The sequence below is a fragment of the Melospiza melodia genome, chromosome Z, assembly GCF_035770615.1.
Source record: "Melospiza melodia melodia isolate bMelMel2 chromosome Z, bMelMel2.pri, whole genome shotgun sequence".
Lineage (NCBI taxonomy): Eukaryota > Metazoa > Chordata > Aves > Passeriformes > Passerellidae > Melospiza > Melospiza melodia.
Window position 1 is genome coordinate 21,835,328 of NC_086226.1, and position 12,524 is coordinate 21,847,851.

General features: G+C 36.2%; 1 protein-coding gene across 4 annotated transcripts in view; it reads left to right on the plus strand.

Annotated features, from left to right (window-relative positions):
• Window positions 1-12,524, plus strand: part of ST8SIA4 (ST8 alpha-N-acetyl-neuraminide alpha-2,8-sialyltransferase 4) — a 53,319-nt gene that overhangs the window by 27,314 nt on the left and 13,481 nt on the right. The window contains exon 7 of one of the 4 annotated variants that reach the window (XR_010031326.1): window positions 2,446-3,094. The exons of the other annotated variants lie outside the window; for them this stretch is intronic. The gene's annotated coding sequence lies outside the window, so the exon portion shown is untranslated. The remainder of the gene's footprint in view (window positions 1-2,445; window positions 3,095-12,524) is intronic. 4 annotated transcript variants of the gene reach the window in all.

Here is a 12,524-nt window from a genome sequence, read left to right on the forward strand (position 1 = left end):
GTGTAGGTCTATGCCTGAAAGTATATAGTTCTATGGCTGAAAATTATTCAAAAGATGATGGTAATGCAATGTGTTTGTATATCAAAATATGACAGTATGGTAATATTCAACTTGAGTTCCTTGAAATGTGCTGTTTGTGGGGTGTAGGAATTTGCCTTAAACTACTTGTAAGTACTTGTATACATAAAGTAAAGCCTATTGGCTTGTACACCAGTTACTAATTGTGTAGCTGTTCTTACTGTTACAGCAGCAGAGGTAAATTTAGAAGGGATGTTTGAACTGTTATCCCAGTGTAGTATGAGTGTAAAGCTTAGGCATAAATTATTCTTCAGGATATTTTGCTATGTCTCATAGATTACCTGCTGCATTCCCTCTGTGATGCACTTCTGGCACTGGAAAAAAAATCTATTGCCTGTGAAATTAAGGAATCCTTCAGAAAACGGTTACAATATTACTGAGTTACTCCATTTCATTAGACATTTAGACTTTAGCTATTTATGGGCCATGATTGTGTTGAATTTTCAAGTATTCAAAGTGTCTGTAGTACATAGTTATGGTCATTTGTATGTGTATATAAACCTGTCTGAGATTGCTTCCAGTTTATAAACAACATTTTTAATTTCCATCTGCTAAAATCTGGGTAAAATTATCCAATGTGAATGGTAATTCAGAATGTCCAGTCTTTAACTGGCCAAATTCAAGGTCCTTTAGGGGCTTTTATCTTAAAAAAAGTATTAGTACCTACATTGTCTCTCTGAATGAGGCAACAAAAGGCTTGCCATCTGAATTGCTGAAAATTTGGATTAAGTGTATTTTAGTTTATACCTAGCAGTGTCATCTGATATGACTACATAGATTTGTGCAATTTTGAATCTACGGTTTACACTCCATAGTAAATTTAAATTGATATCAAGAGCTTTTTGATTTAATGAACCTAAAATTATATTAAAATATGGAGATATGGTGAATTTTGGGCGAAATCGTTTCATATCTAATAATCAATAAGATTCATGATTCCAACCTGACATGTTAAATAGAAATAGAGAACATCCTATGCTGAACAGTGCAGGCTCAAGGTTTGAAAAGTGTTGTCCGTATTCCTTTTAATATGCATCAAACTGTCAAATTTTTCCTTCATTAACCTTTAAAGCATATGGTGTTAGGCACTTTCTAAGGGCAGAAGATAAATTTTCTTTGACTTCTGATCTAATGAGGCCAAATTCTTTATTTCTAATGCAGTATAAAGTTATGTTAGAGTTTTGTCTAGTAACACATCAGTTTGGCTAAAATCACAGCCCTGCACTGAAATTTTTGCTCCTGTTCTTCCTTCTCTTTTAATCAAACATTATGAGCTGTACATAGTGTTCTATAGTTGCTATTGATCGGGTAGTCTCTATTGATCAGTTGACTGCATTCTGAGATAATTTTTAAAACTTTTTTCTGTCTATTATGCACTTTTTGGATTAAAAAGAAGGTAGTATTGGAAAAAGAAGCTGCTGTTTTGCTGATTTGATGCTTTATAAAGCTGCTTTGAGTGATGGATGCTCTTCTAGAATCTGAGAAGGATTTTAGGTTTTAAAACCAGATTATATACATGCAAGGGTCAGCACGATAACTATTTTTGAAATAAGTAGTATCATAAATGGCCATTGTATTCAGATATTTTTTTTCTTCAGTAGATTTAGTTCAAGTGGTTACCTGTGATCATTTCTCTCTATTTTGCTTTTTCACTTTTTGATCAGTAAGTTTCGAATAGGAGATTTTGAGAGTGATCTGGGAGCCATTGCATGATTTTTTTCCCAAAGTGTTTCTAAAAGTTAGTTTATAGAACTTTTAATGTCACTGTGCACATATTGACCAAATAAATGAGGCAGTCAATACGTGATGGAGTTCAAGATGAAACTAAGATCTTTAAACTAACATCTTAACTGATTAAAAACATTTACTTACTCTCTAATGTCACTGCCAGGAAGTTTAATTATAAAGTAATTATAATGAACAAACCACATAACTTCTTTTTATTGACTTCAATGACTAATTTTGGAAACATTATTAAGAAGGCTGAGATTTAATGCTGAACTGTTTCATTAGGATTATTTGTAGTAATATTTTCCAAATTAAATTATACTCTGTGAGGTGTGGAAAGTGTCTGTATAGAGGCTTGTCTCAGTAGCAGAGCTGTAATTGAATGTGGATTAAATAGTAGGCAAACAGGAACTGAGGCTGCTGGGGTTAGAGTCCAGATCATACTTCTACTGGTGGCAGACAACCAAACTCAAAAGTAGGATCAGCAGGACATTTTGCTATGGATCCCACCTCATGGATGTGTGGAGGGATTAGAAGGATTCCTGACACTGAACATGTAGTTGGTACATTAAGCAGAGGTCAGTTAATTCCCAGAGCCTTGCACAGCTCTTTTTTTTTTTTTTTTTGTGCTTCTTCTAGTGAATATTTGAAGATGTCTGTTGAAGAGGCTGAACACCACCACCTCCTTGCCCTGACAAGCAATACAGATTCAAAATACACTAGTTTTTTGTGAAGTTTTTTCTTGTATTTCCTCTCCTAAATCCACAAAACAAAAGTTCTCACGCTCATCTTGATGTGTAAGAATGTTTTCTTGGCTGCTCTTCCAAGTGGAGCCAGTAGGGAACTGGATATTTTGAACTATTAGTCATTCACCAGCAATATCACTGAAACTGCTTCACATTAGATTCCTTCTCATCATTCGGGTATGGAACAATTGTGTGGACATCCTGTGGGATTTGCCTGTGCTCTATTTATTTCCTCCTTGATTTTGCCTGTGAAAGAGCAGTATTATCCTGCATTAAACACGGCAGAACTCCCACTGAAATCTCTGAGTTTTGTCTATATGAGGAGTATGCTGTACCGATTTATGGTCACTTCACAGTGCAGGATCTCCTTTTGTTATTAGTCAAAACAAACAGCTGTTCTTTGCATGTAGTCACCTTTTGCATATCATTACCACATCTTCAGAGTTCTTTACTCTGGGAGTTACAGAAAAAATACTTTCAGAAACTGAAACGTGCAGAAATCAAGTAGTTTTCCAGCAGCTCTGTACTGAGAAACAACTACTGTAAGTAATCTATAAATACTTCTGTTTATTTTCTTCTTCCTAACAGACTTCCCTTTTCAGTTAACTGCTAAAATGTATTTATTAAGAAAAGATGTTTTGAAATACATGGATGAATAAATCACCTGAGGAAAAAAAATGGCCTTTACACTAAAAACAGAATTCTAAATATAAAATGACTGTGTCTTTTTCATCATGTATATAAATATTCAAAATACTGGGAAAAAAATTCACCCTAGCTACTCTTCAGTGGAATATGATCCTATTTTTTATATATGTGGTTGTTAAAAAGAAGGGTTTTACACTCTAAGTGCCCTTGTGTCCTAGCCTAAGGTATCCTTGCAGCTGCCTTTGTTTAAGTTATACAAACAAATAGGAAGCCAGTTAGTTTGGATTTTAAGAACCTAATCTATTGTATAATATTGGTAATCCCAATATGCTGTCCTATGCAGAGAGCAGGAAGTGATGTTCCTGTTCTTGAAGTGGCGACATTCCATGGTTGACTTTTCAGTCTAGCGCCTGCTTTCCAGAGCAGCAACACCCTGCATCTCTTAAAGATATGCCCTAATCTTGTTTTAAAGTTTCACAGGATGCCTTTTATTTCCTTTGCACAAGTTCTTCTATTTTATCACATTTCTGAAAGATTTAGCAAGGTCTGTAAATATCTTACTTTTTGAGAGTTTTCATTGGAGGCAAGCACAGTTGAAGTAGAGAACATGAAAGCAGAACTGACAGTACACTAAACTATTTTTCTGTTTTTTTCACTTCCTGGTCCATTCCGCCAGATAAACCAAGATAAGTTTATCATGGTAATAGGGGTATTTCTATCCAATTTTTTTAATTCTTATTTACCTTTTGACAATACACTCCTGTAAGTTTTTGTTTTGGGAGTGCAGTTTCATCTCTTACTGAGGCAACTGTTTTGTTCCTTATCAGCAATGTTTATATACCTAACACTTATAAAACTTACTCCTCCCAGATTGAATTTCAGGTTTCAACTAGTGGAGAGCAACAGAATTAGTCATAGGAAGGAATAGGAATGAAATTTTCTGTTTCCAAGTTTTGTTGTTTAGGTTATCTACCATGAGCAACAGTACTCTAACTAATGCTAATGACTCACAGGAGCTAAGCAGGGAGTAACAAATTGTTATTCACACAGTGTATCTGCAAATTTATATTTATTTGAAAACTATTTTGGTACTTACTATATTATTTTTTGGTGTTAGGTTGTTTTTATTTATTTTCCCTTACATAAAACTTGTGTCTCTGAAAACACTAAAAATGTGTTATAACTCCCATTTGATCATGTCATACTCCTGTAAAAAACGTGTAGCTGGGCAATGGAGAATCAAACTAGAAACATTTTTTGTAGTCTGTTTTTGATGAACCAGTAACAGGACGGGAATCCACAGAGAGTGATGTTGGCCATATAGAATTGAAAATAGCTTCTCTTGGGATTTTTTTTGACACATGAGATGAATTTTCTGTAAATTCTGGCTAGAACATGTATCCATAAGAAAATTACTAGGTTTCCTTCCTTCTTTTTTTTTTAATGGTGTTTCCAAGATAAGACAATTATAAAAATTCTGCTTTATTTTGATTGTAATGTCTTCCAAGTGTTTTTAAAGATGTGTGCACTTAGTTTTATCCTTACTGATCTTCTGTGATGAGGAGAGGTTGTATTAAGCATCCAGCCAGTAACAGATTTCTTCAAATGTTTAGTTAACTACTGAGGTGATGTGGAAATAAGCAAACAAAGCTATAGCTATATACACTATATAATTTGGCCTTTTGCTTCTGTCACTTCAAGTCATTGGGCTGTTAACAGAGAGGTGCTTCAATGAAATAATACACTGGCACAAATGTAAACAGTGGTGTCAGCATAGGAATGAGCAGTTTGGCTTAGTGTCTTCTGTAGCCTTGCTTTTTAATGCATATAAGTTCCTTCAAGAATGTTTAAATGGATTTGTTTGAATTCTCTAAATTCTTAATGGTATACAGGGAGAGTTTTAAGTGTTTCAGATCAGAAGCACTGAGAAGTATGTGAGGATGTTTTGTCTGGAATTACCGTGTGTGAAGACTAATGGCTACTACCTTCTTCCCAAACATTTGTACCAAAATGTAGGTGATGTGTGTTCTATTTATGGGTAAAAAGTTGTTAATAACACACCAATGTTTTGGCTGCACCTGAATGGCACTTGCACAGCCTCAAAACTTCCCTGTTACCAAAGGAAATGCCATGCAGTCCAGCATCATGCTCAGCAAGCAATCCAACTGTGGTAGCAGAATAAGAAGATGAGAAGTGGTTCTTTCATTCACCTAGTAAGTTATCTTTATCTTGATTCCTGAGTTTACTTGGTTTTGCTCTTCCTGTTGTTTTCCCACCCCACTGAGGAGTGGGGAGGGGAGTGAGAGCATCTGGGCAGTGTCAGGCCCCCATATGAGGGAAGGAATTTTTTTATTTGATACACAAGTCATGTACAGGCTTTTCAGAGGCTAAGGGAAGCCTGTCAGCCTGTTTCAGTTTACATCAAAGAATTAGAACGTGAGAAGAAGGGTGAGCATTGCTTCTATTTCAGACCCTTGTGAGGGTTAGGTCAGTGCCGACATGCATGTTTTAAGAACAGAACACGTTTTCAAGAAAATAACTGATTCTTTAGGTGATAAGTCTGGATTGTGCTCCTTTGCTGTTGGAAGGCTCATGGTAGTTGAGGTAGATGCTAGTAATGCATGTGTTTTGGATAGAATGAGATTTGAAGTTTCTCACCAGTACTCATTTCCTTCCCATTCTAGACAAAAGTCTCTGTCCCTCTTTATTGTGTCTTGTGTGTCTCTTTCAGCAGAAGTTGCTCCTGTGAATTCTGTTCTTAGGTATTATGCTTATTCATATCATCATTTGTAGCCATGAGGGCCTATCTATACATGCGTGGGAGGTTAATGCTATTTGGGTTCACATTAGGATCCAGTACGATAACACTGCTGTATTGAGGTCCTTTTCTGAGCTCTGTCCTTCTGTCTTCAACAGGTGAATTAATAGGCCATAAGAAAAATTAGGAAAATAATAGTTACTTCTGTAATGTGTAAAAGAGAATTACTTTTATTTCTAACTTTTTAAAGCAATATTTTTAATAGAAATATTATAATTTCTATACTTCATGAGCACTGCAGAAACAGCTTATTGATGTTTTCTGGTCTATATTTAGTGGAAGCAAGTGTCATAATTTGCATTTTTGTATCATATCTTTAGTGAAGTAGTCAAAGAAAATGGACTTAGCAAAAGTCCTTGCTAGAACTTGCTTTTTCATTTCACATTTATTTGTACTTTATTGTCTACCTCTGGGATACAGGGGACTTTCCAAAAAAATGAGTAATCATTTTCTTTTGCAAGAAAAGAAGACTCATAAAAGAATCTGAGATAGGGCCGTGCCAAAAACAAGTACAGCCCCTGGTTTCAGAACATTTTGGAGGCTTACAAGGTTGTTTCCTTTTTTTTTTTTTTTCATTTTAGTATAAATGTGGGCACACTCACTTGCAGAATTGGCAGAGGGGAAGTAAGTGGGTGTTTCACAGTCATACTGAAACCAACAGGTGTCACAGCTTATGCTTGTATCAAATTATTTAGTCTCAGATGAAATGTTATATACAGATGGGCTAACGAGGCCATAGAAAGATTCGTGTGTGGCACGAACTTTACAGGTGAGGCCTTGCCTTTTTCACCTTTTAGTCTATAATGGACAGAGCATTGAAACACAATAGGAAAAAGGTGGTTTACATGAGCTCTCAATGACAAGAAAATTTCAGAAAATAATCTCAGTGATATCTTCCTTTGGAAAGCTAGCGGTCATTTAAAAATCACTGCAGAGAAATCCTGAGGTCTGATAAAGATGATGTCGAAGAGAGAAGCCCTCCCTCCATGCTACAGTATGTTCTCCTCTCTAAAAGGCATCCAATGGAAGCTGTGTTGGGTGTGTGAAACCCTGGGGGCACAACTGTGCTGTTGAAAAATGAGTAACAAGCAGATAGGACAGCTCTGCCTGCTGCAGGAGTATTGCTGCATGCTGGTACTGGAAACAAAATACAGGCTTGACCCATAGATCACTGGTGGCAATTGGGGTTTCTGCTGCTTACAAGGGGTTTGTCGAATTTCCAGAGAAGAGTTTATTTGCTGTAGTTGGTGGGTTTCCCCCAGGGGTGTTTCACAGTGGAAGCAGATCCAGAGGGATGATGCTTGCTGGACCTGGAGTCTATTAGAAAGTGAACTGAATAAATTCAGGAGAGAGAGAACAGGTTTGAGAACATATGGATAGAGGAAGATTTGATTCATGCATGTGTTAATGTCAGCTTTCTGAAGATGTTAGTAGCAAGCATCTTTTCCAAATGAATCTGTTAAAAAAACAGTAGGCTTCTCACAAGCAAGGATAATACATAAAGACTGGTGAGGAGCACAAAATTATGCCTCGGATCTCCTTGTTTTAACTCATGAGATTGCTAAGCCATCATTGCTATTTTGGTATGATGATCATTCTCTGAAGCAAAGGTGAAAGAGAACAGGAAATCTGTCTTTCTGGTTTTGTTTTCAAATTCTATAAATTTGTTAATAATATGCAAAGCAAGTTCCGGGCACAGAATATCTGGGGAATGTGCCAATGTGTAAACACATTTTATTTCTATAGCATTAATGACTTAAAGTTGAGTTGCTTGAATTCACTAGCTTGAAGTTGAGTAGCTTGAATTCAGTAGATCTCACTTCAAATGACTGCTGGTTACATGGTTGATGGTAACTTAGTAAAGCCACTAACAATATACAAAGATAGCATTGTAAGTAGTAGTAAGACAGCTAAGATTTTGTTTAAAGGCTTTAATCCATAATGATACCTTTTTCCTTTTAAAATCATTCTAAATACATTTGCACAACTTTTTTTTTTCTTTTTTCTGAATTTGTTTTTTTTTAATCTTTCAGTCTAGTGAAGTGAGTATATGGTTTAGGATTCCTTTTCTTCTTTATTTGATATATAACAGCAGTAATAAAGTGCAAAATATTAGGTACCTACCTACAGCGTGCCTCTATTGATGCAGTGCAGATTTGAAGTGCATAAAACCCACATAAAGAAAATAAAGCAAGTTGTACAATACAGAGGACATGTTTCTATTTTTTTTTAGTACTAGCCAATAATGCAAAGTCTTTTGTCATTTTTCTCTTTACTCCTCTTGTATATAGTCGGAAGAGAAAATGATGCAGAAGGCTGTCAGATCAGAAAGCAAGCTAAAGACAGAAAATCTTTGGGGAGTAAAAACATCCATTAATCTTCTTACTTTTGAAATTTCTCCTTGGAAGTTACTGCTTGTAAAATCAGTAATGGGATCTGAAGCCTTACACATAGGGGTCATATTTGTTTCTGATGGATTGTAGAAGTGACTAAAAACAATTTTCCTTTGTATATTGCATGTTCTTGTGAAACCAGTTGATGGGTTTGACAGAACTCCCTTCACATCCCATTGCTATTTAACAGGCATTTTGGTTGGTATTTTTTGCAATGAGCTAGAATTTAAAAGGATGTGAACAGTGAACATTCATTCATTCTTTAAAGACAGAGGTCCTTTGGTGTGTGGACTCCTGTATTGTTCAGGTGTGCTTTTCGTATTTAATGGATTTTGTAAGGCAATCTGCCACTTTGAGTTCCACATAAGTTGTGATGCAGCAAATTGTTTCTGTTCAAACACATTCTTCAACACATGCTTGTGGATGGTTCAGTGAATGTTTTTGACTGGTCAAAGGTTTTGTCTAACCTTTGGAGGTAAAGGAGTAACTTCTGCTTCCTTCATTTACTGAAGTAGCATACTTCTATTTATACAAAGCCTGCCTCAATCAGTTGGTTAATTCAATGAGAACCATGGGGCTTATGATGATGTCTCAGTTCTGAGACAAATTTAAGAGAGGACACACTGTAATGAGTTGTCTCCTCTAAAGAGTTTCAACAATGCCCCTGCACCAGTATAAAATTAATACTAGAGGAAAGTGAAAAAGAAAACAAACAGTGGTGTATTAACAACAAAATGCCTCCAATGTAAGGAAGAAAAACAACACTGAACCATCAGAACTCGTGTTCCACCCTACACTCACAGAGGAATAAAAACCCAAAAATGCCTGAAAAATGGGGAAAATATTGGAGAAATACCTCTTCCCTACACATGGTTCAAGATAGCACCAGTTTTCATTCTGAGGGAAGTGGAGCTTCCATGAGGAGTTTCAGCAGGAGGCAAAAACCTGGTGGCTCTCTGGTATTGACCTCTACACAGCAGTCACAGCAGGCAAAAAAACTGGTCTAGAGCCTCTTGGTGTGCTTTCTCTCCCTTGACTCACTGAGGCATGCGGCTGGAACAGGGCAGCCCTGCTCCTGTCAGTCCCACTCTGTTCTCAGACCTGCAGCTGTTGAGTTCACCTCAAGGCAGATGAAAGATTTCTACTGCAGCTTCTTCAGGCCAGGAAAGGGAAAATCTTTCGCCTGCACCAACAAAACCTAGCTAGCCAGCAGAAACAAACCTCACAGAGCTATGGAACATGTGTGCAATGAGTCCTCGAAATTGCCCACCAAAACCCCCATAAGCTCCCCCCTCCCCAGCCCTGCAGATACCCAGTCCCAGGCCTTAAAGATACAGCAATCAATTTTGGGCATAAAGCAGAGGATCATGGAATAGACTATCATCATAAATCGCTCCAATACAGAAAGTAAAATCAGTAGCTTTTATATCTGATTATTTTTTTCTGGTTCATTTCACTGACCAAATTTAAGGTCCTGTAATGCATATTTTCTGTAATAATCTCTAAATAGGAGACTTCCATTAAATTAAACTAATATTATAATTATTAAATTATTTTTATTTAATCAAAACAAACCATATTTTATTCTATATAACTGAAGTTATATAGAGCTTCAATATATTTGATATATATTTATATATAGAGAGAACTTCAGGAACTTCAAAATGTCTAACAAGTAGCGTAGCAATGAACATGTGGTTTTACTGTATCCAGACCTGGTTAGACATTATTGACTTCATCTCTAAAAGGCAGTTTGGCACAAGCTGAAAGCAGTTTAAAACTGTTTCTAGTCCTGTGAGCAAAGAGCATCCTGAACATATTCTCAAATTTATAGGCTGCATTTATCAACATTACTTTCAGTATCAGTGCCATTAATGAAATGCTTTCAGATGAGGGCAGAGTACTTATCCTGGGATCATCTTTCTTTTGTAACCCTACTTAAAGTGGAGTTGTTTTCTTTTGCCTACATTTACAACTGTTTTGTTAGGATTGGGCCCAGAATGGAAATTCAACACAACTTTTCCTACCTTCTTTTTCCTACCTTCTTTTCTTTTTCCTACAAGCTTTTTCTTGTTTTAGGGTAGATTTAACAGGTGATGTAAGTGATGATTTTTTTTAGAAAATGGGCTTTCAAGAATACAGACCTGTGGAATGGATGTTCTAGGCAACAGACAAATTATTCTGAAGCGATCAAAGGCAGAATTTAACAAATTGAGTGAGTGCTTCCCTTATTATCTTCCTGATTCCTTACTATGCACTGTGGATACTGCATTTTATTCCTATTCTTCATATATTAGATTTTTCTTCTGAACGTGACTAGTCATGCATGTCTTGTCTGAACAGTCTTTTCAGAACTATTTGCATTGTTTTGAAAAGAGAGAAAATTAGTTAGATAGGATTTTTTCTGTTACAGAAATATATTAATTGTCCATTAGCATAAGAACAGATATTCATTCACTAAGAAAGACTGGATCTAATGGTGAAAGGTAGAATTAAGGCATGTTACTAATTTTAATTACAGTCTTCAGTCATATTCTGTTAATATTTTCATAGGAAAAATGCTAATCAATTTTAAGTTGTTCTAATGTCTTCATAAAATATGTAGGATTAATGCTTTATATTATTCATTTTATGTTATAAAATGTTAAAAATTAATGTAAGTTTTTGAAGTCCGTATTTTATGAATTTAGTCCGAAGTTACCTGTGTGTTTCAAAGCATCTAGCAATGTCCCCAGTCACTCTGGTACAGATTGCTGTTATAACTTTGCACTAAAGTTGCATAGTTCTTTTTTAGTCTACCATCCTTAAACTGAATTTGTTGTTTTGAATAGCTTTGCTCCGACTGAAGGTTTTTCTGTGTTCTTAATTTGATATGGCTTACCCAGACAAGCTTTCACGAATACAGTTGAAGAATTTTAACTGTGCAAGAAACAGACGCATTCTTTTTACAAACCAAATTCCTCTTTCATTCCATTTACCTATCTTTGCCATGGGGGATAGATTTTTAGTGGTAATTTTTAATGGAATATAACGTAATTTTTGTTATGCCCTCACCAACTCCCAGAAAAAGTCAGAACAGCAGGACACATTTTGACAAAGCACAGAAGTTCAAGATTAGTATGAACATTTGGTTTTACATACCCAGCAACACTGGTTCTGCATAACCAAGTCAATGTGCAAAACATGAGTCAAATTCACTTCTTGGTACCTTTGCTGACCTAAGCTATTATCAAGGTTTCCTTCCTGTCAAGGGACTGCTTCAATAGTCTTTTTGAGGCTTGAATAGCTACTCTAAGTATAATAAGGGTGCTTTCAGGAAGGGAATAAGGCCAATAAAAAATAGGCTGCTTGTTTATCATACTGCCTGATCTCTGCCTATTAGAATTGCCCCTGTGGGTCAGATGGGTTATACGCTTGGGTTCAGATTTCTCAATTTAGCTCCAGAAGAGGTCACAGAGTGGGCTTGTGTTACTGTCATTCAGCTTGAGGATGGCTGCTGATAACAACCTTCCTGATGCCACAGAAAAAATCCCTGCCAAATCTATCACAGCTGCTCTGGATCAACCTCTAGGTCCATAAAATTTGCCATTAGTAGGGAACAGCAACCATGTGCCGCACTTAGGTGAAAAAGGAGCCCTAGAAAATGAGTGGAGTGCAAAGTAATTCTTTCTAGCAGTTGTTACCACTCACATCCAAACTTTTTCTTCAGTGGAAGAGTCCACTTCTAAAACAGACCCAGCGCAAACACGAGTGAAAATAAAAGCTTAGACTATAAATTTCCTAAAACCTGAAAATATCTCTTTCCTGTGACTGCCTTCTCATGTTGCTGTTAGGAAATGCTGGAGCTTTTCTGTACAGTACACATTTGGGGGATTTTGCCTGACACTTTTTCCTACTTTCAAGCTTATCCCTCCTACCTTTTCATAATTTTCTGTTTGTGGAATGGCGGTAGGTAATCTTTTTTTACTGAGTAGAAAATTAGGTTTTTAAGGTAAAAAAGATACTGTTGTGCCATCTTCAGTCTCAATATGAATCATCCCTTAGCTTCATTGTTTCTGTTTAATCCAAACTAATACTAGTACACTTTCTAGAGAAGAAAATAAATATTTCAAC